This window comes from Colobus angolensis, unplaced genomic scaffold (genome assembly GCF_000951035.1).
Source record: "Colobus angolensis palliatus isolate OR3802 unplaced genomic scaffold, Cang.pa_1.0 Scaffold268, whole genome shotgun sequence".
Lineage (NCBI taxonomy): Eukaryota > Metazoa > Chordata > Mammalia > Primates > Cercopithecidae > Colobus > Colobus angolensis.
Window position 1 is genome coordinate 3,652,491 of NW_012115910.1, and position 7,131 is coordinate 3,659,621.

Here is a 7,131-nt window from a genome sequence, read left to right on the forward strand (position 1 = left end):
AAAAAAAAAAAAAAAATAGTATTCGGTCTTGATAGAGCGAGCACCATCTTCCCCATGTGGTAGGGTTGCACATGATCAGTAGCTACAACTCCAGAAAGATGACGGAGCAAAAGCAAAGAAAAATCCCTTTGGTTCCAGAAAATCTCCTGAAAAAGAGGAAGGCTTATCAAGTCCTCAGAGCCACCCAGGCAAAGCAGGCACTTTTGGCAAAGAAGGAGCAGAGGAAAGGAAAAGGGCTCAGGTTAAGTGACTGGAATCATTCTTATATGATTCCTGGCGGCAGAAATGTGACAAGATGCGTCTCAGACGACTAGAAGTGAGACCTCGTGCCTTGGAATTGCCAGATAACTTTCCTTGGCCTTTATTGTACGCATTGAAAGGATTAATGGCATGAGTTTACTGGTGCAGAGAACCATGGCAAGACTTCGCCCAAAGAAAATTTTTAGTGGTGTCTTTGTAAAAGTCACCCCCCAGAACCTAAAAATGCTGCGTATAGTGGAAACTTATGTGACCTGGGGTTTTCCACATCTGAAGTCTGCCTGTAAACTCATTTGGAAAGGTGGATGAACCAAGGTCAAGAAGAAGACCGTTTCTCAGATGACACAGTGATGAGGAGCACCTGGGGAAGTTTGGTGTCATTTGCTTGGAAGACCTCATTCATGAAATTGCCTTCCTGGGGAAGCATTTCCAGGAGATCTCATGGTTTTTGCGCCCTTTCCACCTCTCAGTGGCCCATCATGCTACCACAAATAGAGTGGGCTTCCTCAAGATGGGCTCACCTGGCTGTCGGGGTGAACACATCAATCAGCTCATCCACCAGCTGAACTAGACCCAGGTGAGGCAGGGCTGAAAACTGCCCTTGGGCTGATTTTTGATGGGCCATGCCTTGCCACTTAAAAGTTCTTTTTGCAGTTACTAGTATTCCTACCAGTAACCTTGAGATTGGGTTACTCTTTTTTTATTTTGTTTGAGCTGGAGTCTCACTCTGTCGCCCAGGCTGGAGTGCAGTGGCGTGATCTTGGCTCACTGCAACCTCCACCTGCCAGGTTCAAGTGATTCTTCTGCCTCAGCCTCCCAAGTAGCTGGGATTACAGGCACCCACCACTGTACCTGGCTAATTTTGTATTTTTAGTAGAGGCAGGGTTTCACCATGTTGGTTAGGCTGGTCTTGAACTCCTGACCTCAAGTGATCCACCCGCCTGGGCCTCCCAAAGTGCTGGGATCACAGGCATGAGCCACCGCGCTCAGCCGAGATTGGGTTACTATTAAGAGTAACCTTGAGATTGGAAGGAAAGAGGAGGCTGGTACTAACAGATGGAGACCTGCTGGGAGCAATGAATGCCTGATTAGGACATCGGGCTATGCATAGCCTAAGAGTTACAGGCTTAAAGATGTTGAGTAGCAAAAAACTGTGTTGCTGTGGTCATTTAGCTGGAAATGAGGAAGGAATAATATTAATAACTGATTTCAAAAAGGACTTGAAAATGTGGATCATTTATTTTGCTGAAGAAATCTTAACTTTTTTTGAAATTACTTTTTATTGCTGTTGTTATTACTTTTAGGTGCCACACTGCAGTAAATTTTTATCAGTGCAGTAGAAGCATATGTTTTTGCTTTTTTGGGGGAATTTTTATCAAGTATCTTCAGAGAAGATTATTTCCTGCTTGATCTTCAAAAACTGGAAAGGAAGGGTCAAAGAAAAGACAGTAGGTGACGTTCATATCAAGCACCTCTCATCACACACAGTCCAGTTCTAAGGAAAAATTCCAGTGTTTTCTACATTGGCTGCCGCCTCATCTGAAATCAGCACATTCCATGGAGGAGGGAGTCCTGCTTTGTTGTGTGGTCTGTCCTAGGGTTTAATGTTGGTAAATGAGTAACTCTAGCATTTGTATAAGGCTCCCTAAGATTCCTGCAGCAATCAACCAAGCCCAGGGACATAATTGAATCTGGAGATTCCTGGGGCTTTGTTTTGAAAAAGACTTGAAATATACATAGGAAGAAAAGCACAAAAATAAATATTCGCTTGTCTCTTCAAAAAGCAAAAAAAGTATATGTTTTTAACCATTCATTGAAGAGTTATACACTTTTAAATAATAACAGTTTCTTTTAATTTGTTTTTGGTAGTCAGTTATAACTGTCTTCACTAATTAAGTGTTGCTTCTAGTTATAAAAAAGTATATTTTGAAAAGAGCTATCTTATTTCCAGGAAAGTAATTTAAAAATTAGCAAACAAATACACTATATTACAGGTAAATAAATAATGCATTTTCTTTGTTACAGCAAATACACAATGTCCTAAAGCTTAGCTTTAAAGTTTAATTTCATTAATCAAAACATTTCCTCATTGATTATCAATACCTAATTGCAGGTCTTATAGGAATAGACAGGGAAGATTTCATCAAAATCTGAGTGAAATTTTAGTGTTTTTGTGAATCTATCTTTTTTTTAAAGATCAGATTATTTTACTAAACATTAAAATGGCTCTAGTGTGTAAATTCTTTCATATTTTGTGTGATGAATGTCAAATATTAGCAATATTTTTAGAAAACATAATTTTAACTGAAATATATTGTATGTATACATCTTACAAAATTGTGTATATTTATATATAGGTTTATCTCTAAATGTACATAATCCCAGAATAAGTAACTTGTTCTCAAATGAAAGCATATTCAACTTAAACATTGAAGTGTATAAGCCTACCTTTCTTATGCAGAATGAACCTTTGCATATTGCTTAACAGTATTCTGGATATACCAAATTAATTCCATGATTTGTAAAATCGTGGTGGTGCCCGACACAGTTCAGTGTATGTGTCCACTGTGTTCTCTTCCTCTACTTTCTTTAGATATGCTGTCGTTTTATCCTCAGTCAAGACAAAACAAAAGAATGGCATATTTGACTGCATTGTTTGGTCTCTGTATTTAAAGACTTCTACTGAATGGAGCCTTGGTGTGATGTAGGTTTGATTGAGGGGAGAAGCAACTGTTGGAAAACCATTTTTGTATTTTTTGTTTTTGGCACGTTGTTAGGGACATAATTCACTATTGCACACCTTGTCTTCAGCATGAGGGCTGCGGGGCACTGGTTCTCTGGATCTGTCTTCTTTTATCTTGTGACTTGGGAGCTTTGAATCTGGCTTTGCATCTCATCTTTGCCATGACCACTAGGAAGCTCAGAGCCTTGTCTTGCTACTTTGGAATGCAGGCTATGCAACAACATACATGACACTTCCACTGGACTGGTTTAGTTTCTGTTCTTCTGGGCTTCCTCATTCCCTGTTCAAGTCTTGTGTCTATTTTATATAATAAATGAGTAAGGAAAATTAGTAAAGGAATCCTTAACTCTGCTCTGGTGCTATATGTAAAATTCCATGTCTAAGAAGAGTGTAATTACTCACTTTAAACAGTAAATCCGGGAAGCAGCTGTCAGACAGGAAATATTTTTGAGTAAAACAATATAGTGAGGTAATAAAACTTCTCATTAGAGCACCTGTCATCATTTAGCCAGTTGGTGACCTTCATCAAGTCTCACAGCTTCTCCGGGCTTTCATTTCCTCACTGGTGGTGGTAGTAACACTGGCCCTGCTTCTGCCTGGGATCTGTGAAACCACGTGACGCTTGCAGGAGTGCCCTGGAGGCCCTGCTAGGGTGGGTGGATGTGGATCCCGGTAGTGGTGCTGCCCCTGGGCATCTTCCATGGTGCTTTTTCATGAGGAACTCCTGAGTGAAAGCCCAGGCCCATGTGGGTGTGGTCATTGCCTCTTTGTTGTGTTCTGAAATTGGACACAGCCTGTGAGTTATTGTGTGCCCTGAAAGCCCCAGCAGTGGGCCCTCCTGACACACAAAGACTTGCTTGTGGCCCTGGGGGTCAGCTTTCCAAAGAGCCTGAGAGTGGAATGGTGGGACCCAGGCTCCTGCAGGGAATTTCATGGCCCGACCTTTTGTGCCTCGGCTCCAGCCCTTTATTTAGTGTGCTACAGTATATATAGATTGAGAATGCTAATTTGTTCTTTGCCAGCTAAAGTACCCAGGGCAATATGACGAGGAGTCAATTTAAAGGACTGCTGTCTTGGGTGGGCCGCCTGGAAACACTCTTGTCTTTGTGCTTGGGCTTGATAGTGCAGCTGCTAGGAAAGTGTGACATGGAATCCAGGGTCTCAGCTGAGCCACACGGCATTCCAGAACACATTTCAGAAATCCTTTAACCATGGGTGTGTTAGAGCAAGGAGTAAAAATAGAGGCCAGACTTTTGGTGGAGAGATGGCTGCATGCTGGCCCAGGTCCCCAGAACCCTGGTTGTGAGATCTGGCCTTGCCCTCAGGAGCTGGGCTTCTCAAACTCTGCACAATCTAGGGGACAGAGCAGGGGCTGGGCTGGAGTCTCGTCAGTCAGCTGAATGGCCGTGTCGGGTGGGGCAACCTTCAAGGCCTGCATTGCTCCCGCATTGGCACACCACCTTGATGTGAGGTCATTGGAACCTCCTGAGGTGACACCACCGAGTGCCTGGCTCACCACAGCCCATGATTCATCCTGAGTCTCTGCTCTCCACCCTAAGCCCTGTGGAGCCCTTGTTTTTGCCAGGAGGAAGTGATCTCGGCAGAGAACTTTCCTAGTCAAGCCACTGGTCATTGCTAGAGTATGCTCAATCCCCTTCTTTGTCCTCTTCCATGGATGAACCCAGGCCTGGCCAAACTTCTGAGCATGTTCCTCCAGCCTCTCAAATATGCAGACCCTCCCTCATGGGATGGGCACGATGCGGGAATGAAAGGCAAGTGGTCTCCCTGCAAATGAAGGAAGCCTTGGAGGATACTGTTCCCCACTGTTTCTCTAGTTTGGTCCCTAATAATTTTATAAAGAGGAAATATAGGAAGGGCTGCGTTGTGGTGGTTGATGAGTTTCCCAGAGAATGTATCTTTAGAGTCACACAATGGGTTGGATGTTACTGTCTCTGACGCTAACACTGATGACGTTGCCCAGCAGTGTCTCGGGCAGCAGTTCCTCATTTTATCCTCATAACAGCTGAAGGAGGTTGCTAGGATTATTCTTCTCTTAATTACATCATGTATTTTAAACATTTGTTTATACTCAAGCGAAGCTTGCATATTCTATATAGCAGGGTCAGAAATAGTGTAAAATATTCAGATTGATTCACTCTTCACATGGATCCTGTGATTTAGGGTTTAGTGTGACTTAGCTTTCAGAAATACATGTTTGGGTAGCAGCTTGAACTATCCGCAACGTACTTTTTAATTAAGTGAGAAGGGATACATAGAGATTGAAGTATGGTATAAGATATAACTTTTTAAATGCTGCTAGAGCTTTTAAATAGTAATCAACTGAGAAACCAATACATCAACCACATTTATTCAGCCCTGTGATAAGGTCTGAGGAAGATCACGAGAAAATGTAACACAAATTGAAATTGACTGCCCAAGGGTTGGTGTTTTTCACCTTCTGCAGTCCCATTCAAGAGGTCAGATGGTGGCTGTGGAGCTTTTGAAAAAGCCGGCATTCACAGAGATCAGTGCATCTTGGTTACTGGACTCACAAGAACTGAGTAGGCCACTTTCTAGAGAATTCTAGGTAGTCAACCATTCTAGAATCTGATTGAGAAGAGTGGTGGAGAGGATTGGGGGGCCACCTGTACCTCAAAGAAGATGGAAAAATGGAGGATGGAAAGAGAAGGAAGGAAGACAGATACAGGGGTATATGTGCATGTTACCAGGATATTGTTTGAACATTGGCCAATTTGTTTTGGTTTGGTTTAGTTCAGTTGTAAATTTGATGTTGAAGGTAGTTTTTATTTGTCTATGTGTTGCAAGTGAATAATGTGTTTTCCCTTATATACAAGTTTATATGTAGGACTCAATTTAGCACAAATAATACTTCTATACTGGAAGGACTACAGTGTAATCATTGGAGATCAGACGCCTCTTATCCTTCCATTTTTTTTCAAAAACGCTTGGTCACAGTCTCACCTCTTCTGTGAACGTCACTTTACGTCAGCCATAAAAGTGAAAGTGAAAAATCATTATGAACTGACATGGAATGATTTGCAGTAATCATTGTCAACAAAGAGGGCACATGGAAAGTATTTATAGTATATCTTTTTGCAAGAAAGAAGAGAAAACAAGAATAAACACATATTTGCTTTCTTTTGACAGAGAAAAACAACTCAAAAAAAAAAAAAAAAAGGAAGAATGAGGATGTGTGGGAATGAGGTATCCAACATAAAAATAGGAATTAGATTTCTTTGAATATGGGTTGGTTATATAATTTTGATTTTGAACTACACAAGTGTTTATATATTCAGAAAACAGAATACCATCAAAATTGAAAAAAGGAAATTTTAAAGTGGAAAAACAGAAACAAAGAAATCTGTCTAAAGTTGATAACACAACTGCCCGGAATAAAGACTTAATTCTGGTAATTTTGAACGGTTTTCTGATCATATATCTTTACTGGAACATATTTTAAGAACAAGAGAAATGGCAAAGAACTGTTGAGATTTACCTGGTGCAATTATAATTGGTAATGGTGTTGTGTTGTAATGCTTCAATGATTTTGTAGGTATTGTAGGTGGTACAAAAAAATAAAATACATTGATGTTATTGGGAATGGAAGTTCTAATTGTGGAAGAAGGGCTACAAGCAGTAAGAATTCTCTCACCTTTTCACTCTCTCTATGAATATAAATATAAATATAAAATAAATAGCAATGATACCTTTCCAACAGTTACACTAATTACAGTTTCCCACATGGATCCTTGGAGAAATGGCAGATTACAGATCTTGACAAGGTTGTGCCTGGGGCATCTTGTGCTGGAAAGCAAGAAGATGTTCAAAGGCCTGTGGAGTAAGTCAAAAAAAGAAACCCAGGAGTAGGCTACAGGGCCTCCTGCTGGCAAGAATAATCGCATTAATAGATTGTAATATATTAAATTAAAAGATTCAGGAGTCTGAAGTGTTACTCAAATAGAGAGAATGTCAGCTTAATAAATTCTGAAGAAATCATGTATTTTATATATTTATTTATTTATTATTTTTTTGAGATGGAGTCTGTTGCCCAGACTGGAGTGCAGTGACCCCATCTTGGCTTACTGAAACCTCCGCCTCCCAGGTTCAAA

The 7,131-nt window shown here is 40.8% G+C and overlaps 1 pseudogene; it reads left to right on the forward strand.

Annotated features, from left to right (window-relative positions):
* Nucleotides 1-98: 98 nt before the first annotated feature.
* On the forward strand, nucleotides 99-829 carry LOC105515687 (annotated as a pseudogene).
* Nucleotides 830-7,131: the final 6,302 nt, after the last annotated feature.